At 38.5% G+C, this 26,401-nt stretch overlaps 1 protein-coding gene across 4 annotated transcripts in view; it reads left to right on the forward strand.

Annotated features, from left to right (window-relative positions):
- The window catches only part of NFKB1 (nuclear factor kappa B subunit 1), a 115,712-nt gene that overhangs the window by 36,783 nt on the left and 52,528 nt on the right, over positions 1-26,401 (forward strand). The gene's annotated exons all lie outside the window — the stretch shown is intronic.

Here is a 26,401-nt window from a genome sequence, read left to right on the forward strand (position 1 = left end):
ATGTTCCATAGAGAGCCTGAAAGTACCCTAGGGCCTTGGCCTGAGCAGATGTGTGGCCCTCTTGGAATGAACTGCTACGTGACACGCTGGTGGTGTGTTTGGTCATACCTTTTACCATGTTCAGGCTGTTTGTTTATTTGAGAATATTTTTCTCTAAGTTAATATGAGACTTTTAATTTCATAATATGCTACTATGTTTCATAGACTGACTGATGATAAACATATACTGATAATCATTTTGCAGATAAACCCAGTCAACAATTGTAATTTAGTTTTTTATAAAAGTTATTATTTGGTCAGTAATTCAAGGCTTGGACAAAATAGTTCTCACTATGTGTGTGTGCCCTTCAGGGTGTAACATGCTTTTGGCCTCAGTCTTTTTATTGGTTTGTTTTTGCAAGTAGATGAAGCTCAGTAGAGCAGGCCCTCAGCAAAGTTGTGATGTAAAGAAATCTGGCTGGGCTCGTTGACTCATGCCTGTAATCCCAGCACTTTGGGAGGCCGAGGCTAGCAGATCACAAGGTCAGGAGTTCGAGACCAGCCTGGCCAATATGGTGAAACCCCATCTCTACTAAAAATACAAAAATAAGCTGGGCATGGTGGTGCACACCTGTAGTCCCAGCTAGTCAGGAGGCTGAGGCACAAGAATCGCTTGAACCCGGGAGGCGGAGGTTGCAGTGAGCCGAGATCATGCCACTGGACTCCATCCTGGACAGCAGAGCAAGACTCTGTCTCAAAAAAAAAAAAAAAGAAATCTGTCTTTGGTTTTGCCAGCCTTGCATTTTATTTCTTCCTTTTTCTCTTATCCATCTTCTAGGCCCAGGCCTGTTAAATTTCTTATCCTTATTCCCAAACAAAAGACAAAATGTTGTGATGTCATTCTTTACCTTTCAAGTGAAACTTACCCATTATTTAGTATGGGTACTACTAGTCATATTTGCATTTTAAGTCTCTTAGCTCCAAGTGTGGAATGAAAGATGTTTTTCCTATTAAAGGTAATTAGGCGGGTAAATATGCTGGCTTAAGTCCACAGAAGCAGACCACAGTCTTATGGCCTCACATCCTTTAGAACCTTGATGAGGAATGAGGAGCAGCAATAAAGAACTAATTTGCACTTATTAAACACCAAAGACTTGCCAAGTGCTTTGTATAACATTATCTCTTTTAATCTCTTAGAAATCTCAGTAGGTAAAAAGTGCAATGCCTGTGAACCCAAACAGACTCAGAGAATGGAATTATAATAACTGGCCTTTCTCACAAGACTAGTGGCTCTATATCCTGCAGCAGGCTATTGCTCACCGAACCTCTCAGAATGTGTGCATTTGGGGTACTGGGGGCAGAGAGATAAGGGACAAATTATGGGAAGACAGTGGTGTAAAAAGGCATGGTGAATGATAACTCTTGAAAACAAGGGAGAGAGAGGCTCAGTGGTCAATGGGTACTCAGGTATTGGGGAAGCCAGGCCCAGCACTTACCTTTTTAACACGTGTCTGTGTGTCATATGTATAAATATTGTGCCTTTATGTATGTGTATATTTGTGAGAAGGGGATTGAAAGACACATGTTATCAGCATTGACACTGACTATAATGACTGAAGAATTAACTTCAAGTGAAAAACTGGGAGTTTTTTCTGACTGGCTTGGCACAAAAAATATAAATTATGGTATTTTGTTTACTTCTATTGCTCTAGTATTTTGTGACTAAGTAACAATTCTTGATACTAACAAACACATGGCGTTAACTTTCTTATAAATTTATTGGCTAAGAAAAAACTTTATACATCCATTTATTCCCAGTCTTCATACATCTTTCTCATGTAGAGGTTTCATGTACTCAAAAACATATTGCTGCCTCAGTCACAAAATAATTTACAAATGAAACAACTTAATGGGCATTAGATGTTCTTGTAGAATGAAAGTTTCTATATCAAGGAGTTTCGTACTTACTGGGAAATATAGATATGTAAACGACTAATAATAAAGCAGGTTCAACTACAGTCACATTATTTCACCAAATCATTTATTTTTTATTCACTAATTCAGTATCCATTTATTAAGCATTTAATCAACTTGTAAGAGGAGGAGGAACTTAGAGTTAGAGAATATGACTATACAAACTGTCATTGTTCCCTTAGCTTGTCATTGTTCACTGAAAATTGAAATGGTTCTGCTGTTCCTAACAGGTAAAGGAAAGTAATTTTATTTATCCAAGAAATTCTTAATTGGAAGGATGGGGAGGAGAGAAAGAAAGAGACAATAGCCAGGTATTTTTTTTTTTCCAGAGCTCTTCTCCCAAATGTCCCTTTTAATAGTTATTTCTGCTCAGGATGACCTTTAAGTTTACAAAGGAATTTTAAATCCCCTTTCCCTGTAATGTTTAAGCAGAGGAAAAAATTGTTCTCCATGCATCTTTCTAATCAGGAAGACCTTTAAAATTGTACGTGTCTTTTCTGTGGTACTTTACTAAGCACCTGCTCGGTGAGAGACTGTAAGGGAAACAGTGGGATAGATACATCTAAAGTTTCTCAAACTTGGCTTTATTGACATTTGGGGCTTGAAAATTCTGTGTTGTGGGAGGCTGTCTGACACGTTATAAAATATTTAGCAGCCTCCCTGACCTTGACTCACTAGATGCTAATAGGATTCCTATAATTGTGACATCCAAAAAGTCTCCACATTGACAAATGTCCCCTGGGGGGCAAAATCACCCCTCTTTGAGAACCACTGATGTGGATGCAACAAGGAATCAACCTTAACCTTACCCATTTGCATACTTTTCTACTATAAAGTTGTCTCGCATAGATTACGTAGAATTGTCCAAGTGTATTATTTTATAAACGTGCCTTTCTTGATTATTAGTAGATATTTCTTATTTTCAAGATGGTGATCATGGTGTCTGTATAATTTCTGTTAGAATATCATAGTTAGTGTACCTGGATACTAAGGAGAAAGATAGAAAAGATAAAATATGTATCTTCAACATTTTGTATTCTGTGATGACCCTAAAAGCTAATGTGGGAGTTCTATTGACTGTTATAAACTATTACAGAAGAGAAAGTGAAAGTGGAGAGTTAGGTCCACTGTGTGTGAACAATGGGAGGGTCTGTGGAATGATGCTTTCAGGTGGGCAGAGGCCTCATGAAGGGTGGCCCCACACTCACCGCCAGAATCCAGAAGCCATTCCCACCGGAACTTCAGAGGGAGAGCATTTACATTTACAGGAAAGAAATGATACTTCTGAGCCTACACTTGCCACATATTCATTAAGTGCATTTGTTCAGGCATTAAAGTAAAATGCTATGGGCTGTGCTTTTCCTCAGCTACAGCCTCTGTCCCTCCAACCTCACACCCTGTCTTCCTGTCATGCCTTTGTGAGAGCTCCACCATTCTGCAGTGCCTGGAGAGGAACCTGGAAACGCTGATAGTTCAGTGCATACTCGGTCATATGGAGACAGCAGGAAAGAGTCAGGGGCCAACTTGAAAGCTTTTGGGGCTGGCTGTGGTTTGCAGGCTGTAGACACCAAACTATACTTTATAGAACATGTAAAAATATAGCCTGTATGGGTTACTCTCTTACCGATTGTCCAGATTTGATGCCTTACATTAAATCATTTTAAAACCAACTCTAGAAGTCTACTCAAATCCTGCATTTTCTACTGGAATTGTGTCCCATGCATAAAACCCTGTTTCGCATAGGTGTAGGCTAGGCTTACAGACCGTCTTACCATGTTGAGATTATTTCTAGAACTCAGGCTACTGAACCATCTGGTGCTCTGCCTGTGTCTTTCACATAGCTGAGAAGAAAATTTCCATTTAGCTTTCTAATGTCTTGCTGTGCAAGTCTTCATGCTCTTTTTTTTTTAAAAATTTTTAATTATAAATTCTTTCAAGCATATAGAAAGTTTAAAAATTGACATAACAGACACTATGTACTACAACACAAATTTAATAGGTATTAGCATCTTACCTTATTTGCTTTTGATAGCTCTCTCTCTCAGATAAAATATTTCCAGCTAAAACCCCACTTATCCATCACTTTGTCCTCCTTCTTCTCCTTAGGTAAACTGCTACTCTGAATTTTCATTCCCCAAGATGTTTTTATATTTTTACTACATAAGAATGCATCTATAAATACTGGCATTTTCAAGAAAATTAATTTTTACTACCTTCAACCCAAATTTGCCGTTGTATAGGATGGCTCCTTTTCAGGGCAAACATAGGTTCAAACTGGACTCCATTGAAGATTAACTGGTACTCACTTTGATCCTATTGATTCCTCTTTGCTGTCTAGATGAAAATGTATTTGTCACAATGTAGAGTTTGTACTAACTCTTATAGCAAAAAATAATATTCAGAGAAAAATCTAGGGGAAGTAAGTATGCAGACTAACTCTTATATCTTGTCCTTTCATAAGAAAAATTTCCCATCATTAAACATTTAATAATCTATTGTACTGCCTATAAAATTTCCCTTTAAAGTTTTTTCCATTCTAATTTCATCATGGAGCTCCTAATGGGAGAGGCTGGCAGAAAAGCACAGGAACCTTCCTCTAGGCCAAGCTTGTCCCTGCCTGCTTTTGACTCAGCAAGGAGTGCCAAGGAAGGCTCACTTCCCTATTTTTCCCAAAAGCCACGCGTGAAGTTTTAAAAATCAAACTGCGTTCCCTTTCACAGGGGTGAGTGACAAGAGAGGCAGCCCCATGGGACTTCAGAAACTCTCACCAATCCTCCTCTAGAGTGACCAGAAAGTACCCCTTCCCATCCTAACTAATGTGACACGTCTTTCTGTGTGGTCCACTCTATGCAAAACCAGAAATTGACAAGAATGACTTTGATTGTAAAGTACAAATAGCTTACCAGTTAGTATTCTTAGTTTCTCTTTAGTTATAAATATCAAATGCAAGGGACTTGAAACCCAGCTGATAGAAGTGTAACTATTTTTAATCAAACATTTTCTGAAAGCTGGTTCTCACATATGTTGTCTTTCCTGAGTGTTTTATGTTGAGTGGAAGACGTGTTGAAATGTTTAGGTCAACAACAGCTTTTTGTTGTCCCCTTCCACTACTGATTTAAAAAAAAAAAAAAAGGCTCCGCTCTTCATGCCTTTCCTTAAAAATACTAAATGTTAAGTTTCTGTCGAGGTTGAATAGAGACTACCCGATCTGCTGTGGCATTTGAGGATATCACATATCCTTGCATAGTCTCCCTTTCCTTTGTATAGACTTGTCTGATTCACGTGGTTTGGATCTATTTGAAGTACTAATTTAAAATAATTTAATCTGACTCAATTACTTAAAACAACAGGGGAGAATATCACCAATAATCAGCTAGATGTGCATATAGAACCTAGTTCATATCATTTATTAGGATTTCCATTGAACCCCTAAGCTGTTCACTGCACAAATATTTAATTAGGGAAAATAACCATATCCCCTACGTACATTATACTGTGTGTTTTGTAAACCATGAGAAAAGCTGCTTATTGAACAGAAGGGCTTTGTAACCTGGGGTCTGTGGATCCCTGTTGGTGGTTTCAGAGGCTTTTTAGATTCCTAAATTTATATGCAGACTTACACATGTATGTATGTGCATTTTTTCTTGGGAGATGAGTAGAACTTTTTATCATATTTTCAAAGGGAAAGTTTTAACATGGTTAAGAATCATGCTATAGCTTGTATCACTTTAGCTTTTTGATAGCAGCTATCTTTTTAAATGATCTATGTAATATCTTTTAAGATTTTTTCTTTTTTTATTCTTGCGTTTTTAATCAATTTTAAGTGAAGTGAAATGCTTTATGTTGCTCAACACATAGCCCAGAAAGCCTCCCTTCAGTTTTCCAGTAGGTGGAAAAAAGATGAAACTGAATCGATGGCCAAAAGAGTTGAATGGGCTTCACTGCTTTTTCTTTCTTGCTCTTCCATACATTTGCAGATTAAGCATGAAGCTCACCATTAGTGATTGAAGCCAAAAGAGAGAAGGCAATTCATTGAACAAATATTGATTGAGCACTGTGTGTCGGGTACTGCTCTAGACAAGCAGACAAAAACTCCCTCCCATATGTAACCACAATTGAGACTTATAGGTAATTTTTGTTGCAAGTAGTTCAGAAATTTTGTATTTTGTCCTAAAACAAAGTATTACTTTGTAAAATATTTTTTTAAATAGCCCTCTAAATCTGCTGTATATATTCAAAGTCACCATTATAAAGTGGAGAAAGCTACTCATTAGAGAAAACCTATCACACAGATAATAGCTGGGAAGCTTAACCCTTAGAAATTATTAGGAGAGATATACGCTTCTTGAATTTAAGAACTATCTGAATTTTAAATTTTGTTTTGTCAGTTCTGGCTTGGTGACCTTCCTCTATTAGCCATTCCCATTTTTCTGCCCTCCACTCTTCCTTGACACATGATTATTTCTGGGACCACTGTTCAATCCGAAACAAATCTCTGGTGGCTTCTTTTAAACCCAGTGGTCTCAGTCTGAAGGTATAGTGGGGCGACTCTCGGCATTCCATTCTGGAGTCTTGACCTCATAACGTCACATACTGGCAGTTCGCCTTGATAAGGTGAAGTGAACACACAGAAACACTAAGATCCCCACATGTGTTCCACTGCCTCCTTCACAGACAAGTTGTTTTTCAACCCATCTGCGGGTCCAGAGGTGAAGCTGGAGGCTACCCTGCAGTCTCAGTCTTTTCTCCCCACCCTCCAGATGGCTTCCAAATAGGAAGCCTCCAGCCTACCTTCACCTCCCTGGGGTCTCATGGACATGGGCTGGAAAGTGCATGCAGACTTTCACAGACAATGCTTTCTGCCTTTAGGTCCCCTTCTACCCAACAGAATGATTATAAGAATGGCTTGCCGTGCTTACTTACATCATCTCATTTAATCATCACAATAATCCACTGATGCAGATTCTGTGATCCGCATTTTATAAATGAGGAAATTGAAGCCTAGAGAAATTAAGAAGCTTAACTTGGGTCTCACAGGCTTTTAGAGATGGAGCCCAAGATTTCAGTTCATGCCATATGGTTTAAGGGCCTGCACTCTTAACCGTCATGGAATACCATTCATTATCATAATATTAAGGATCTGTCTCTACTTTGCAGGAATCTTTTAAATCTATGGTTCACAATCATGGGTGGGCTTCAGAATCATCCAAAAATGTTTCAACCACAGAGACGCCTGGGACCCACTGCACAATTGCTAAATCACAGTGCATCATCTAGCCAATCTTGGATTCTACAATAATTCTATGACAGTTTCTAAGAATACATGCCATTATATAATGGCAACATATTACAACAGATAATTGAATAGATATTCAATGTATAACCATGGAATAGAATATTATGCCACTGTGTTTTAAAAAGGTAATTAAGAGGATACGGCACAACATGGAAAACTGCTTACAACATAATATTAAGGATAAACCTCAGCTGGGCATAGTGGCTCATGCCTATAATCCCAACACTTTTGGGAGGCCAAAGCAGGAGGATTGCTTGAGCCCAGGATTTTGAGGCCAGCATGGGCAACATAGTGAGACCCTGTCTCTATAAACAATTTTTTTTAAAGAAAAAAAACAGGATTTCAAATTATTGCTAATATTTGTAGTGATTACAAATATTAGCTTCTTTTTATAAAGCCTGGGTGGAAGCATATAGATGAATCTTTAGCTTTATTTATTCATCCATGACTTAAAGAAGATTGGTTAACACCTGACTCCACCTTGAGTAGCAGAACACTGGACTGAAGGAAAAAAAAAATGTGAAGCTGTCTTACTTAGCTATAGTTTCCAGCATGTTTTCTCAGGAGCTCTATGGGAGACAGTGCAGTGTGGCTCTCAGACCTTATTATACATAAAAATCTGCTTCAAAACTTACTTAAAATATCGATTTTATTCCATTTCCAAAGCCTGGTAGAGTAGATAATTCTCCCACTACAATACACTTAGTAACACTAGAAAAAATATATAACATTTTCTTTAATGCATAGCTGCGTTTATTAGAAAGTATGAAAAGTACTGGGGCACCATAAAACAAAAGAAAAATTTGGGAAAACACAGTAAGATATGGATGGACTCTGGGGCCACAGCTGCCCTGGAAATATTTGCTGACCTAGATAATCAAGAAGCTTGGTTTTTAACAGCTTCCTAGAGACAAAAGATAAGGCCTTGGGCCTTTCCAATCTGAGGAATTGAAACTGCAATCACCCACTTAAGTCAGGACTCTCTCAGGGCTACAGTTTCTGTTGATGGGTGATCCTCAGGCAGAGAGGTGATGAGGAAGTTGCCTGTCTCAGCCTAGGGGGAATCAGAAGATAAAATGCCTCTTTTGAGAATCAGTAACTACAAGCCCAATTCTTACAGATTCAGAGTTAAGTGTATGCTCCCTGAATAGAGTAGGAAACCCCAAGTCTAGAAATGAATATGAAGTTGTTCCACATTGGGGATACCCTCAGAGCCTTGCAGAAAAGCATAAAAATGTATGTGGCTCAAAGAATCATGAGCTCCTGATCAAAAATTAGAAAATATGTATGCAAATAAGCCACTCTGTTTAAGAATTGGCAGAAAAATGAAAAGCAGAATTAAATCCCCAGAATCTTCAGATAATTGAATTACCAATTGTTTGATATATAAATACAAAATAAGTTTGGAATAGAAAACAGACCAGGCAGAATGAAAATAAAACCAAGTCGAATTTTTAAAATTAAATGTGCAACATTGAAAATGATTCAACATAGTTAACATGGATAATTTGAAAGAAAGGATGAGCTGGCAGGTACAAGAGAAGGAGTAAGAGGTGTCTAGTTGAAGTCCTAGAAAGAGGTATTACAACTGCAGATTTCTGGTTCTACATTTACAGTTTCTAGGTCTGGGGTGAGGTTTAGGTGGTTGTGGACCACACTTTTAGGTTTTAAAGCATTAGCTCTGAAGTCATTTGGTTCAGGGCTGAGCATGATGTTGGTTCCTAGTTTTGCGACTTGCAGTGTTACTTAACTTGGCTAAGCATCAGCTTCCTCATCTATGAAATTGAAAAAATAATACCTACTTCATAGGATATATGTGTAAATCAAGTTGTTCAGTACATGCCACACAGTAAGCACTTAAAAATGACAGTTGCTTCTATTTTTATATAGCCAAATACACTACTACAAATATTGAGTGGCAGCTTTGCTGGTTCATTTATGGATTCATGGAGCTACACAAAACCTTCACCAGTCTATTAATTTATTTTTAGTACAGTCTCTCTAATCAGTATTGCTTCCACTGTATATTGACCCCATATCCTTTCTTCTGTCTGGGGTTATTAAGATAGGAGACGGAGATCAGCTGTGTCAAAAGCTTTCTTTTAGATGTAACACATGATTTCTTATGAAAATCTCATAGGTAGGAAACCAGAAAGGAATTATTAAATTCTTGTTAGGCTCCTTAGTTGTATTAGTTTTGTAGGGCAGTGTTTTAATTTAGGATACTTAGGATAGAGAGCACCCCTTCCATAATTAGGAGAAACACAAGATGGAAATAAAGATTTTATTACTTACTGGTCCTGGGGAGCACACAGCACTCCAGGGGAGGCCACACACCAAGGTCGGGAGCATGTGGAGAAAGAGAGAGAAAGGAACTCATGGGCCATTGCCTTTACTGAGTCCAGGACATTATCCAAACAGGCTTCCCACAGGGAGTTTTAATAGGTGGGTTTCAGGCAAGCAGGTATGAGTTCCAGGAGGTCACACTGTGACAAAGAAGAAGTCACTGTGGCATATCTGCACAGTCCATGCAAGGTGTGAGTGTCAGTGAAGACCAGTCAGGTAGGCTATATGTAGCTGGCCCATGGGGAGGCGATCACCAGGTGGCCATTGTATAATGCAGATACCTAGATTGGCCACATAGAGGAACTAGGAGGAGGTGTAGTACTGGAAACTGCGTCGACGGTCACTGAGCCCTGCTTTAGGTATGAGAAAGTCCAGCTTATATTCAAAATAGATGCAAAGGCAGCATAAAATTAAAAGCATTCACTGCCAGCTGCCATAACAAGTTACCACAAACTAGGTGGTTTAAAGCAACCGAAATTTATTCTTTCACAGTTCTGGATGCTAGAAGTCCAATATCATGGTCTTTGCAGGGCCATGCCCCCTTTGAAGGCTCTAGGCAATAATCCTTCCTTGCCTGTTTCTAGCTTCTTGTGGTTGCTGACAATTCATGGCAGTTTTTGACTTGTAGTTGCATCATTCCAATTTCTGTCTCCATCTTCACATGAATACTGTCTTCTTTCTGTGTCCCTGTATCCAAATCTCCCTCTTCTTTCTCTTAGAGACCTGTCATTGTGTTTACGGCATCCATAACCCTATGTGACCTCATCTTAACTAATCATAATTGCAACGACCCCATTTCCAGATAATATAATATTCTGAGGCTCTGGGTGGACATGAATTCTGGGTTTACACCATTCAGCCCACTACAAACATATTGTGGCATTGAGGTTATAAGCCAGTAGCCCTATGAGTATAGGATGATGCCCATTTCAACCTGATAATACACTCCGAAAGAGATCACATGTTAACATTGTTGCCTCAGTTAATCATAGAAATACTCAATTAGTATAGAAATAACAAGAAAAATGCTTTGTTATTCTCGTGTCATTTATCGAGTTCTTACTATGTATCTGTTATTGTTATCCTTATACACTTCTGCACAAAAGATGGTTTTATCCCAAGTTTTAGCTTAGAAACTGAGGCTTAATGAGTAACTTGACCAAGAATGGCTTCTCTTTCTCCATTTCCTCCCTCTCATGGTGTTAAGTTTTATATACATATAATATATATTATTCTATTAATATAGATTAATATATGTATTTATATATGTACATTTTATATATGTATAAAACTTATGTTGTAAGTTTTACATACATATAATATATATTCTGTTTATATATATTGAATTTATATATATATATATAAAACTTAATACTATTAAGTCTTAACACTATTAAGTCTCATGGTGTTGAGTTATATAGTTGTTCTATTAAATATATATATATATGGGGAGGGGTGTTTCTCCAGCCTAGACTTCTACTTTGAAATGTAGTCTCCAGGCTCAGCTACTTGTTTGACATTGCCACTTGGATGTCTGGTAGACTTAACATATTCACAACTGAATTTCAAGTCTTCCCCACCAATCTGCTCTGCCTCATAGCTTCCCCTTTCCGGAATGTGGTTGCTCCATCCTTCCAGTTGTGCAGGCCCCAAATCTTGGATTTTTCCTTGACTCCTCTCTTCTTCTCAAATCCCACATGTAATCCATCAGGTAGTCTTATTGGCTGTGCCTTCACACTTTTTTTCAGAAGCTAATTATTCTTCAACACCTCCAATGCTGCCACCCTGGTATAAGCTACCATCCTCAGCATCTTTCTTCCAGTGGATTTTAGCATCCATGAATGATTATTTCCTAAATCAATTATCAATAATTGTTATTTCTATTTCTATCCTTCCTGTCACTTTTCCGGGTTTTTTTTAAAAGAGCTTTCTTCATTCTTCTTTAAAAAAAATTAAAATTAGCATCAGTATGAACTCGTGGATTCTTTTGTTATTCATTGTACTATAAGCCATTCCTGTCATTATTCATTTTGATTCTTAAATTGTTCTATTCTTGGCCAGTGGGAGTCTTTCATGCTAGCTCCTGTGTCTTTTTGATATGTCCCCATCTTTTTTTTCCTAACACTTTCCTTATTTCTGAAATTGTAAGCTATTCTAGGTTCACCCTATACCTTCACTACCCCAGTCCAGGCATCGTCTATCTCTCTAAGAAGTCCTAGTTCCTTTTAGCAGGAGAAGTTTTTCTAGACTCTTTCATTAGGCAGAGCTACAAAATTGATTATTTTAAAAATCTCGAGTTCATACACTAATTCATAACTAATTCCAATCCAACACTGCAGGCTTCTTCCCTCCCTCCCCTCATCCCATATTTGTATTTGTATTTGAGATATGAAATGTGTATCTCATATCCCATATTTCTTCAGTAACTGAAAACCCTCATCATCAATGATAGTAGCATGCTTACTCATTTTGCTCAGTCCAATAACACACACACACTTGTAGGAAAATAGAATAGTTTTAGAATGGCTATACCAATATCTGCAAGCTTACTATATTCGGTTCAAAATTTCTTTGTAGTTCTTTTGACCAAATGTATTCAACAGAGAGCACTCAGTCAGAGTAAGTGTACAAAAGTTACTTGGATTAGATTTTTTCCTTCTATGTATTTATGTTTCCATTGGGCTATAGAGTTAAGCTATTTTTTTATTTCTATTCCATTTTACGGGTTTTCCCATCCCTGTTGATTTAGTAATTTTATTTTTCGAATATCAACATTTGTCAGTTTCACATCTTTCATTTATATGAGGTTAACTAGACCCTTTAGAAATCATTATAAAGTCAGGTTGTTCTATTAATTTTTAAAATAGGTGTATAAAAACCAAAGGGATCAATCAGAGCCTTGATTTAAAGTATGTTCTAAATTATTTCAGAAACCCGAATCCATCTAATCCCAGAACATTTCATTTGTAGATTTCAAAGACTTCTTGGCCTTCCTACCTTCCTTACATTTATGTAGCATGTGTTTATCCAAGGCACACCACCTGCCAGGCACAGTGCTGGGCTCTGTGTTGACACACATGAATGTGATCATCTTTCTGTAGCCCCCAGGTTACATGGCACCACAGCTAAGATACAGACATGTGTGAGAGAGTAATCAGGGTGTTACTCAGGATTTGCTAGAGGACTGCCTCTTCAAAGGATATTCTGAATTGGTGTGTGTGTGTGTGTGTGTGTGCATGTGTGTGTGTGTATGTGTGTTGAGGTGGACTGGGAGAAAATACACCCTCCTTGAGATCATCTCCTGGCTAGATAGTCTCTCCCTTCTCTATTTGTGATAGAATGCAAGTGGAATTTGACAGGTGTACTTCTCAAACTAGAAACTAGAGAGCTGCCATCTCAGTCACCGTAAGAAGAACGAATCACACCAAACCTACATCATTGTCTTCTATGACAGGATTTGTAGAAGGGTGAGATAGTGAGATGCTGGAGATCCCTGTTTTGGTAGTTCAGGGATTCACAGCATCTCCCATGCTGGTGATGTCAAACCTGAAGAGATATTTCTAGTGATAGGTTCCAGGGATCTTTCCCCAAATACTTTAATATATTTTATCATTGTCCTAAATACAGCCCTAGAAGGTTCTTATTAAATTTGCAGGTGACATGAAGTGATAGACAACAAACAATTTGAATTCAAATTAATTTTGAAAGCTGAGACAATGGACCCAATTCTTCAGCAATTATATTTAAAAGATATAAATACATGCAAAAAACAAATTACAAGTATGGGTGGAAGAGAGATGATTTAGCAGCAACGCATGCAAAGAGATCTAGGAGTTTTAGTTAATAACAGACTCAACATGAACCAGCAATGCAATGTGACTACCAAACAAGTAATTCCTCATTAGGCTGCATTAATGGAAACATGATATATAAGACCAAGGAAGTGGTGGTCTCATTTGCACTCTGTGATGAAAGGCCACACCAGGAATACAGTGTAATACTGCTGGCACCACATTTGTAGAGAAATAGAAACCAACTTGAGTGTCTTCAGAGCAGAATGGTGACAGAACTCAAACTTCCCTCAAATGAGGAGTAGTTACTGAGCCTGAGAAATTTATATCCTGGAGGATTTGGTTGTCTTCAAATATATGAATGGCTGTGATGGGGAGAAAAGGATTAAATGTGTCCTGTTGTCACAAGAGGATGAAATAAGAAGCGGTGAATGGAAGCCCCAGGCGATACAGGTTTCAGTTGCTGCTGACAGTCAGGGCTTTCTGAGGGTGGAATGTATCGCCTCAGGACAAAGTGAGTCCATTGTCACTGAATTGGTTCAAAAATGACCAGGAAGACTACAGGGCAGGGAAGCTAACTTGTATTATAATAAGTAATTTTTTTCTTTTTTATTTGTATGCCCTTAGAAAGATGTTTACTTAACTTGATAAATCTGTAACAAGGGATAATCAAGATTTGGTTATAGGACAATTACAATTTTCTGACAGATCCACCAAAATAATAGAAATTAATAGCTTACACACTACTTTATCCAAGCTGTAGAATGTATGACTTACTTCATATACTTTGTGTTTAGTCGGTTTATACAGGCTGAACAATATAAAGTTAAGACATTAAAGGGTTTTTTTGCAGGTTTAAAGTACTACCGTTTTTCCAAATTACTGGCTGATCCTAGAACCTTGAGAAACTGGTGTTTCCCCCCTTCCTACTTTTGTTTACATCATAGTACATAGATGGTACAATATTTTGGTTAACCTCAGTCTGACACTTAGATTGTGTTCTGTTTTGCCCTATTAATGTCTAGAATGTAAAAAGACCAGTAAAGTAGAACCAAGAAATCAAAGAAAATTTCCCAGTTCTAATCACTTGTAATTCTCTTAATTTAGTAGGGGCTTTCCACAGGAAATCACAATAGAATAGTTGAAATGCTCTTTATCTTATGTACTTTCCTTCTGAAGAAAGGGACAGTTAATTGGCTTTTTCCCAACATGGTCCAAATTTTTATACAGGGCAGCTATATTTACTGTAGTACAAAGGAAATTCTATACAGAATGATGTCTCTAAGTATTTTCAATAATTAAGAACCTAATTGCTTCTCTAGCCAGTGGGTTTCAGTGAAAGTGATAAAATAGATTTTCTAAGCAAGAAAAATACATAATGAGGGTGATTGAATACCTTTAAGAAAAAAGAAATCAGTGATATTCAATCCCAAGTAAATTTGGATATCACAGAGTCAGAGATATTCTTAATTATTTTAAATTAAATTTGAGTCAAAAACAATGTGTTGAAAGAGTTTAAAATCATTTTAAAAGAATGTTAGAAATTTACATTAATAATTTCTATTTTCAATGAATAAATAAATGAGAAACCTAGAATTTTTGTTTTGGACACACTTCGATCATATCTAATGTGTTCTACTTCCTCTAATTATTTTTATGTTATTAGGATTTTTAAAAAACCTTTTAGATTAAAATTTCTCAGTGTATCTTTGTTTGCGTGTCTTTTTTTCTCTCCCCACTTATGTAATTGAAGCATTTCTGACATATCCTCAGAACAGACAGATTCTTATCAGGACTTAACTACCCAGGGAAGGGCCCTCCTTGGATTTACTGAAAATAAACACTTTGGGTACTCAGTCTCAGTTTTAATGACAAAAGTTGAAATCTTTGCCTAACATGAAGGTTTTTCTTTGTCTCTAAATTTTGATTTTCCATGCTATCAGAGGTCCCATTGCAACAGGTAATTTGAGTGTTGATTGTATGTTTTCTCAGTTTGTAATTGTGGTGAAATGTATTTAAAATGTTCACAATTTTAAACTTAAGTTTACCTATAAGGTTCTTTCCAACTCAGAAATTCTGCGATGGTAAACTTTTTTTTTGTAGTTTGAAAATGTGATCTTTGGATGTTGTGTCTTCTGTGTCCTATGCATATAACTAGGAATCATAGAATTTTAGAGCTGGAAAATGAGTGAGACATTATCTAGTGATTCTGCAAATGAAGAATTAAAAGGCCCAAAGAGGTTAGGTGACTCACGCAGTATCCTAGCAGTACCTGGTGACTGGAACTCTGGCCACCTACTGCAGCACTAAAAATTAACCCAAATGTTTTTATCTGAAAATTTGCAGACTTCAGGCTAGGCCTGTAAATAAATAAATAAGAAGTTAAAACATATTTGAGAAAGGTAAGCTTAATATGCCACATTTGGGAAAAGATGTGCCTGACACAAATGTATTTGGTGTAATAGAGAACATTCTTCCATTATACCAAAATGAAAATTTTGAACATTCTCAAAATTCTCGAATTTTGAGACATTTATATTAAGCACAGTTTATTCAGACTCTCTATAAACTGTGCTGTCATCCCTGTTGTTTTCTCCAAGTGGAATCATACTTAAATTACAACTTTAGGGAGTTTAATGTTTCCTATTTTTGCACTCCTGGGATATTTTTCAGTGACTCAGAAGCATAAACTGGCACTGTGAAGTTAAGGCTGTGTTCCAGTGGGAATGACAGCGTGTCTCTAGGACGCTGGTGGAGAAAGCCCTCCTCATGCAGCTGCCTTGCGGAGTCTCCCTGCTGGTGGTGAATATGAGATCACACAGGGCCTGCAGCCAGAGCAGTACATCTCTCAGTCTCGCTTCTGGTTTTACCTAGAGCCAACCCTTAGCGATTGTCTGCCTCCTTGGCCAAGTCCCCACACAATAGGAAAACTGTGTCTCAAGGTCGAATTCTATTAATACCTGAGAGGTTAATTTATAAACATTTAAGATGTTTTAGCATCTCTGCAGCCAGTGTCTCTGTAAATGAAAATTGTTTTTCGAAGTAGAAAAGCGTAAGGGAGTACAAGGGCTTCAAAAAATAATCGTTTTAGGAATAAGAATATTGCCAGGGTTAGGTGTTCCTAACTGTGGTTTCAAGCAGAGGAGTTAGTAAAATTCCAAAAGTTAATCAGCTTCACGTACTCAACTTTCGCTAGGACTTTGCAGAAACTCCTCAGGGATCCCTCAGAGTTAGATTAGGGAGATGAACCCTGTCATAGGACAGTAACCATTCAACAGTTGGATAGCCTGTTGGGTCCCACTGTCCTCAGCCTTTCCTAATGTTGCCTGGGAACACCACTTTTCTGCTCGCTCCTTTTTCAGTGTAGCCTAGAGACAATTATTTATTTATTCACTAGCTCTTTTAACAAATATTGATTAAGTAGGTACTGGTTCTGTTCTAGGGGTTGGAAAAACAGAGAAAATTAAATAGTGCCTTTGTCCTCAGGAAACAATCCATTTAATAGAGAGACTAAGATATGCCCTTAAATACCTGAATCACCACTGCATAACCAGCACCTGTGGCTGTCATGTGGGAATTGTTGAACAAGATAATTTTTGAATGAAAGAATAAATAACCTAATTGCTCTAATGTAAAGATAAATTTCTAAGAGTCGGCTAGTTGGGATGATTATAGAAGGATTCAAGGGAGAGATGTATGAAAGCATAGATCTAATGAGAGAAAACAGCACAGCAGAAAAAGCAGCAAAGGCTCAAAAGTAGAAATCTCTGAGATCGAATGGAGAATAGTAAATAATTTGCTGGAATGAAAAGCACATGGAAGGCAAGGGTGGCAATAAGGCTGGAGATAGTAGATAAGGCCAAATCATGCAAGAATTTAAACTGTATGTTTTTAGAAAATGGGTAAGCTATAGAAATTTTATATAGGAATGAGAAATTATCAGCAGCATTGTGCTTTAGGATTACAAATCTGGTAGCAATCTGCTAACTGATATTGGAAGGGAAAGGCCCAGAGACACTAGTTGGAAGAATTGCAGTGATTCTTTATGAGCTAAACTAAGAGTTCAAGCTAAGATAGATAAACTAAGGAATGAGAATGGAAGAAAGGAACAAACTGAGATTTTTGGGGTGGTACTCAGCTGAAATTTGGCAACTGGTTAAACATAAAAGACAAGAGACAGAGAGGAATCCAAGATGAAAAGAGGATTTTGCTGCAATTTTTTAGAAGGCGGCATTTGTATTTCCATTTCCAGGAGGTGGAGTAGCTTTGAGAAGAAAGGTGATTAGTTCAGTTTTGGGCACATTGAGCTGTAAAGGTATTATGGACAGGAAGATACCCTACAAACAGCTGAAAATGTTGCACATGCTTAAAAAGAAGATGAGAACATGAGATTTCAATTTAGCCATCATCTGCATGGAGTAGACAATTCAATCCAGGAGACTTGATAAGAATGTCAAGGGAGTGATCACGATAAAGGTGAGAAATGGACTGAGCATCGATCTCTGCTGAAACATCTCTTTGAGCAGGAAGAAGAGTGCCTTAGCAAAAGCAGCCAGTGAAATGGGGAGTTGGGGGAGACTTTCAAGGAGGGAATGGTAACATATCCCATTCCCAAAGAAGTCAAGCAGGGGTGAGGAATAATAAATGGCTAGTGGGTTTGGAAACATGGAATCTGTCATGACCTTTACACACTTTTTCATTTGATGGATCGGGGGATTACTTACATTTGCAGAGGGACTCAGATTAAGTGGTGGTGGTTCAGCATTAGTAATTAGAGATTTTCTTATGTACTTTGTAGGGAGAAATAGAATGGCATTCAAACAGGTATAAGTTCCTCTTAAGAACCTTTCTCATTGGATTGTAGAGAAGATCAAATGAAAGAATCGTTCAGTATTTCTTGGTATCATGCCCAGCCCATAGGTTTCAATAAATCTTAACCTTTACAGTTGTCATCATCATTATCCAGAAGGGGCTTTTTTTTAGAATAAGGAAGAAAAGCAGTGCTCATCTGTAGACAAGGGAAAAAACTCCTTTGGAGAGAGAAAGAGAAGGGTAATTCAGGAGATCAGGAATAAACATTAAGGGTAAAAACAGAATGGTTAGCCCTGAAAAAGGGAACAAATATGTTTCTCTGAATTAGGAGAGGATATGTGAAGTAACAGGGACGTTTTGAGCCTCAGTAACAGTAAGGAGAAGGAGAGTGAAGGAACTTGCACGCAGTGACTTCTACCTTCTCATTAAAGTCAAGAGAGAATCTCAACTGCAGATATCTGCTTAAGGTAGGAAAAGAGAAATAAGAATTGCTGTCATTTATTTTGTGGTTTTGATATAGCAAAAACTGTACTAGACACTTTACCTCCTTTAATCCTCATGAAAATTTAGAGATTATATATTTGTATTCACATTTTACAAATGAGAAAGCAAGTAAAAAAGTTAAGTAACTCTCCCGGAGTCCCCCAGATGGTCATAGCCCAGATTCAGAGCCAGCTATGTCTTACTCCAAAGCCTGTGCTCTTTATTGAAACATACGCCACTAGTTTGAGATCTCGGAGGTGTACCCCTGCACTACTAAAGTCCTGTGGGGTAGTTGTTCCTATCCATCACCACAGTGAATATCAAGGAAGGGCCCTCATTTGAGGAATAACAGACAGTGAAATTGAGATGGACCAGAAATGCAAATCCTGGATCCCTGAGGGAAACAACAAAATGAAGCGTAGAGGAAATATTTGAGTCTGGTGCCAAGACTCATCAGTACAAGAGAGAATGCCTAATGGGCAATAGCAGTTAGGGTGGGAAGAGAGAAGTACAAGGGGGGTGGTCTTGGAATTTGAGGGAAGAACTGCTGCCTTAGTTTTCCAAGGATGATTATTCGAGAGTTGCCCTCCCTTCACTTTCCTACAGCTGGCAGAATTCCTACCTCTTAGTGGTTAGATTCCTTTTTACCAGATACTGTAGGGCCAGTGCAGCAACCAGAGCCCCCAGCCAGAAACCCTGCCTCCAATTTAGACCAGTGTTCTGCTCTGGTGTGTAATAATCATATTCTAATTTAAATAGCCTATTGAGATGCTACATTGATATCTAGCCTTTTTTTTTTTTTTTTTACTTTTAAGTTTTATGTGCAGGATGTGCAGGTTTGTTACATAGGTAGACGTGTCATGGGGGTTTGTTGTACTGATTATTTCATCACTCAGGTATTAAGCCTAATATCTATTAGTTCTTTTTCCTGATCCTGTCCTCCCACCCTCCACCCTTTGATAGGCCCCAGTGTGTGTTGTTTCCCTCTATGTGGCAATGTGTTCTCATCATTTAGCTCCCACTTATAAGTGAGAATATGCAGTATCTATAATAACGGGTTTTCTGTTCTCGTGTCAGTTTGCTAAGGATAATGACCTCCAGCTCCATCCATGTCCTGGCAAAGGACATGATCTTGTTCTTTTTCATTTCTGCATAGTATTGAATTGGCCATTTTTTAAAAGACAAAATAACAAAAAAAAGAGTACAGTTATCTCCACTCCTCACCCACCACCCGCCACCTAACCCAACTCTTTATATTTTAGTAATTGCCTTCCATAAATAACATTTTATCCTGTCTTAATTATGCATTAATTAGTGTATTAATTATTGAATGCCCACAATATGACAAGCATTATTTCAAGCACTGAGGATACAACAGAGAATAAATCAATATCCTCACTGTTTTTCTTTCATTTTTTTAAGTGACAGGGTCTCACCCTGTTGCCCAGGCTGGAGTGCAGTGGTATGATCATAGCCCAATGCAGCCTTGAACTTCTGGGCTCAAAGGACACTCCTACCTCAGTCTTCCAAGTAGCTGGAACTACAGGTGCACACTACCACACCCAGCTTCCCCACTCTGAGCCTCCATCCTAATGGAGAAGAGAGGCAGTAATCAAAATACATGAAATGTGTAGTTATTAGATGGTAATTAATGTATAGAGAAAAATTAAGCAGAGAAAGGAGCAAGGGATTTGGGGGTAAAAGTTTTGGTAGGGGTAGAGTGGTCAGTGAAGGCCACCTTGAGAGATGGCAATTATGTAAAGCCTGAAAGCAGGTAAGAAATATACAGGTATACAGATGTCCCTGGAAAGAGTGTTCTAGGCAGAAGACATAGAAAGTGCAAAAGCTAAGATTGCTCACCTAGCAAGTTCAAGAACAGTGAGAAACTGATGTGGCTGCATAGGAGTAAGAAGAAGAAGGACGGAGAGGACACGAGATGGTCAAATCGCCTAGGGCCTTATAAGCCATTATAACAATTTTGTCTTTTAATATAGAGAAATATTAAAGGTTTTTGTTTTAACTTTTTAACATAGAAAAATGTAATCATATACAAACACAGAATAGTATAATGAGCCCCCTTGCACTAATCACTCAGCTTTAACAGCTTTCACTTTGGGAGGATTTTGAGTGAAGAAGTGATAAGACATGGCATGACATGACTTGAACAGGATCACTCAGGAAAATAAGCCATGGGGAGACAGGACAGGCAGAGGAAACATAGGAGCAAAAGCTTAGGAGACAGATGATGGTGGCTGGAAACCAAGGGAGTAGCAGTGAAGGTGGTGAGAAGTGATCAGATAGAGGATATTTTTTTAAGATTTGAATTAATATTATATATGTTATACTTTAAAGAAGAATTTGAAAATGCATGTAGTGTAGTAAAGATGGTAAGAAATACAGAAAAGAGGCCAGGTACAGTGGCTCATGCCAGTAATCCTAGCACTTTAGGAGGCTTAGGTGGGAAGCTCCCTTGAGGCCAGGAGTTCAAGGCCAGCCTGGGCAACACTGCGAGACTCTGTCTATATGAAAAAACAAAAACAAAATTTAACCAAGTGTGGTGGCATGCACCTGTAGTCCTAGCTACCTAGGAGGCTGAGGCAGGAAGATTGCCTGAGCCAGGAGGTTGAGTCTTCAGTGAGCCATGATCATACCACTGTACTCCAGCCCAAATGACAGAGCAAGACCCTGTCCCTTAAAAAAAAAAAAAAAAGAAAGAAAAAGAAATATAAGAAATGTCACTAGAATATCAGTATTGTATACATTATTTTCTGTTTAAAAATCCACCCAACTGGCAAAAAAAAAGTGACTTATACATGAACATTTATAAGACAGTGCATTTATAAATTACAAACTGTCTGCTCCTCCCATATTATTTTGCAATGATGAATGATTAGGCCATCCAAATGTAAAGATTTATTTGTAATTTGCTAATGATGGAATGACACCTGTTGAGGTACGAGTTCCCAGCAATTCTTGGAATTAGCAATAGTGTGTTACTTCTTTCTTGAAAGAAGCATGATTTGTAAGCAGCTATATCTGATGTGGTAAAACTGAAAGGTAAAATAAAAAAGGAAACCCTGGGTCAAAGTATGAGGGAAAAGATAAAACTTTCAGAGCAAAGTTATACATAGAGATTTTATTCATCGTCTCTGTGTTATTCACAAGAACTTCTTAGCTTATTTATTATGTCAAATGGCAGTTTGCTCTTCTAACCCCAGCCTGATATCATGAGCCATATATGCTGTTGGTCATTCAAAAAGGGCACTAAACAAGGTGAAAGAATGTCAGTGAATCAGTGCAAATGCATGAGTACTACCAGGAAAAGAAAAACAAAAAAACATGCCATCAATAGTGGGTCAAAGAAGATTTTTTTCATGCCATCCCCTACCTTACTGAGAATACCACATTTATATTCAGAAGACTCATAATGAATTCCAGAGTCCTCTGTGTCTTGGCTGTATGACTTTGGGTTATGTCACTTTGTTACTCAATCTGTTTGAACTTCTATTTTCTTATCTACAAAATAGGGGTAATAGAGTCAACTCTGCCTCCCTCACAGGGACTTTCGGAGGCCCAAGGGTCTTTACAAATAATAGAGAAGAAAAGAAACTGGCACTTTAATAGTACCTACCATGTGTCAGGGACTGCGTAGTCCTCACAGCAGCCCTCTGAAGTCATGTGATTGGCCCATTGTGTAGATGTAGAGCTTAAGACTCAGAGAGGTTATCTAATCTGTGTAAGGCCACAGAGCTAGGAGGGGGAAAAGCTGGGATTGGATCACTGACTGGATCAGCTTGAAATCTCCTGCCTGACAGAGAAAGAAGAGACTAACTTTACTAAGCATCTTTTTATGCCAGAAACTGTGTTGGACATAATTCTGTACTATCTTATTTGGTAAAGGTCATTCTGTCCTTCCTGGTTGCCCTGGTTGCTCAACCAGTAGTAAACAATATAGCCTGACTGTTTTTCATCCCTGAGAGAAGAAATATTATTAAAATAGTGTTCTTCTCTTTCTTTCTTTCCTTTTTTTTTTTGTGCCTGATAATCTGACTTGCAACCTCACAGAAAAGGATGAATGCATGGTTTCATGTCTGTGGCATGATTTTATGAAGGAGCCTTGCAAGGGGACAGATACACCTCTACCACTTCTTATAGCCATTCCTGAGACCTCTCTTCTCACAACACATACCAGAAAAGCCAAACAAACAAGGTGTTTAGGAATAACTGTCATCTATCAACACTGTCTAGGCAAAGTAGAGCTATGAAACACTGAGGAGATTGCACACACACAGAAGAAAAAATGATCATGTCACATGGTAGCACAGAGCAATGGGAAATGTGAATAGTTTGTGGAGGTGGACAGACCCAAGCTCAAGGATTGCCTGATCGCTCCATTTATAGGAACCATGGCAACCTACCTTATCTTACTGAGCCCCAGTTCCTCCAGCTGTGAAATGGGGTACCACCTCTGACCCCACAGGGCTGTTGTGGGGATTATCTGTGTTAGCATGTTCCATAAAACACAGTAAGTTAGGAAATATAGCTGTATAGGCTCTGGGAGTTTAACAAACAAGAGAAATATGACAGTAATCATTTAGTTACTGAACCCTGTCTTCATATTGCACTAGGTTGCATATGGTTTTCCTGCCTGTCCCTTCCAATCACATTTCAGAAAAAGGAGGCAGTAGTGGAGCCTTGTGGGCTATAGCGGTGAGGAGGGCGTCATGGAAGATTCAGGTTCAGGTCTTCCTCTTGAAGAATGGGTGCTTCTCAATAGGGAAGTGGAGGAACAACCTGGGAGTTGTCGGCTTGAAGAAAATCCTGAGACGTGATAATGGGTAGGTCCAAGGAGGTCCTGAGTAGGACTCTGAGCACAGAGCCTTTGCATGTGCTGTTTTTCCTGCCAGGAAGACTCTCTCAACCCTTTGGCCTCACCCACCCCCTTGCCTGGTTATACTCCTAGCCTTCTTTCAGATCTCCACCCTCAGTACTCCCTCAGGAAGCTTTCCCTGACCTCCTGACCTGGTCAAGTGCTTCTTATATATCTCCTTTGTAAGCTCTTCCCAGTTACACTTTTACATTTATTTGTGAGATTATTTGATTAGTGTCAGTCCCACTCTTTAATTCTCCACAAGAACAGAGATTGTGTCTGTTCTGCATTCACCATGCATCGCCTCATCCCCTAATTTACTGCAGTGTGTGGAACATAGGAGGGGCTTTAAATACTCACTGAATAAATAGACAAATGTTGGTTATTAGTGAGGTATTACCTAGGTGGGAGAGAGGATTTATATTTGGGATTGCTAATCCCATTAAGTGCCAAGCACTGCATTAATTCATTTAATCCTAAAAAAAAAAAATCCTATGAAATCAAGTGTATTATTCCTTTTAACTTTAAAGACAGAGAAACTGAAATCCAGAGATGTTAACCATCTTTCCCCGTTGACACAGCTAAGTGGTAACAGTTGGTCTTGAGCGGGGCAGCCTGGCTTCAGACTTCCTAGACTTTACCACATTGTTCTGCTGCTTAGTGCAGTAGAGGACAAAGTGAGGTGCACAGTGAAGTCAGGATAGATTTCCGTTTGAAAATAGTGTATTTTCTCCTCCTCTTCTTCATTACCATCGTCATCATCATCATCATCAATCACTTCACAAGAAAAGCTAAGCAGAAAAGAACTACTTCATGTATCACCTCTTACATTCATGTTAACTCTACATTCTGCCAAAGTGATTTGGCCGAATTTACCTAAAGAGCAAAGTGGACATTTCAAATCCTGATTCCTAGAAAATTATAGACTGAGTCCTGTAACCACCTTTGAAGAACCAGCACGTACTTTACCCCAACGTGACAAAATTGTTTTAAATAAAAAGAGGTAATTTGACTAAGATTAGTATGATCTGAGACCCATGGTTTCTATATCTTATTCAAAAAGCAGATCCAGCGTGTGGTCATCAGTAGGTATTGAGTCATAAAGCTCCTGGAAGAAAGTCTTAAGTTTCATCAAGAATGCCAAGAAGTCCTGGGTATCTCCAAGAATGATAGCTGTTACTATAATAACATAATTACTACTGGAAAATTAGCAAAGTCCAATAAAATATGGCATGCAAAAAAATATTTACCCTGGAAATAGAAGTGACCTAAATCAGTCGTTTATTCCAGCCACCTGCTTTTAGATAGTACTTAAAAAAAAAATCTCAGGATGGTCATGTTGTTTAAAGTTCTCTAGGTGAAAGAGTACTTTACAGTAATAAATTAATAAATAAGACAAGTTAATGCTTTTAAACTACTATTATTTGTTGAGCATTGTTGTAAAGGCTTTACATGCATTAACGTATTTAGTCCTCACAACAACCCTTTGAGATACTATTCTCATCATCTCTCTTTTACAGATGGGAAAACTGAGCAGTGTCCAAAGTCACACAACTAGGAAATGGGGAACTATCTTCAAGCCCAGCTAGTTTGCGCCTAAAGTCCATGCTCTTACAGTATCCCTGGGTAGCTGAGTACTCAGTTTTGTCACCTTTGTCTCCTTGACTTTAACTGAAAGCTTAACTCTTTTTTTTTTTTTTTTTGAAACGGAGTCTTGCTCTGTCACCCAGGCTGGAAAGGCAGTGTCTTGATCTTGGCTCACTGCAACCTCCACCTCCTGGGTTCAAGTGATTCTCCTGCCTCAGCCTCCCGAGTAGCTGGGATTACAGGTGCACACCACCACGCCTGGCTAATATTTTGTATTTTTAGTAGAGACAGGGTTTCACCATGTTGGCCAGGCTGGTCTCAAACTCCTGACCTCAGGTGATCTACCCGTCTCGGCCTCCCAAAGTGCTGGGATTACAGGCATGAGCCACCACACCCGGCCCGAAAGCTTAACTCTTAATAAGAGCCTGCAATGTTCAGACTCTTTGAAAAAAACCTAACAGCCACAGTTGCTCTCTATAAACTTAATTTTCAAAGGAACCACTATTCAAAGAAGTAAAAGGGAGACTGAATAAAAAGAACTAAGTTCTCCGTAGAGCAAATGAATTTCTGAATCAATTGCAAACAGTTCTCCATCATCATGGCATCCTATGAAGTATGGTCTCCCCCGTGTTAGAGTGCCAGTGTCTTCATGTGCCATATAACTTGCAAATAGTATCATTGTCTTCTCACACTTCAGCTTTCTTCTTTCATCAGTATTTTGGAAAGTCCACAAAACCCAGGGGGCTCCCTGTCCGTTGCCCTGTGGTCTCTGTGAAAACCAGATGATGCGATGCTGACTTGGACTCTTTCAAATGGATCCAACAGCACATGAGTCACTGGCAGCATGTTCAGCTCCTTTACCTCAGGGACTACCCAGTTCCTCATTCTTGCCACCCTTCAGTCGTGAAGTAGTAGTATGAAAAATACATGAGTACTTTTTGAGGATACCTCGGACCTCTTTCCTTCAGTACCAGAGACTAATTGCCTCATAATGGTAACATTGAAGAGCCCAGTTATCTGACGTGATTGGGCTTTAATTATGGATTCCTTCTGGTGTCCTATTTAATTGGAAAGCCTACCTGATTTCACCCAAGTGAAGCATTACCTCATGCCTTGCTCTCTTGCATTCCTGTGCTGGTGTCACTTAATAGTGTAATTACATGGTTTATTTCATGTTCTTTCACTCTTGATTTATTGCTGAAGAAGCCCCTATGGGATATATCATCATAACAAAGACTGATTTCAGATGTCAACACCACGAAA

The sequence above is a fragment of the Pongo pygmaeus genome, chromosome 3 (genome assembly GCF_028885625.2).
Source record: "Pongo pygmaeus isolate AG05252 chromosome 3, NHGRI_mPonPyg2-v2.0_pri, whole genome shotgun sequence".
Lineage (NCBI taxonomy): Eukaryota > Metazoa > Chordata > Mammalia > Primates > Hominidae > Pongo > Pongo pygmaeus.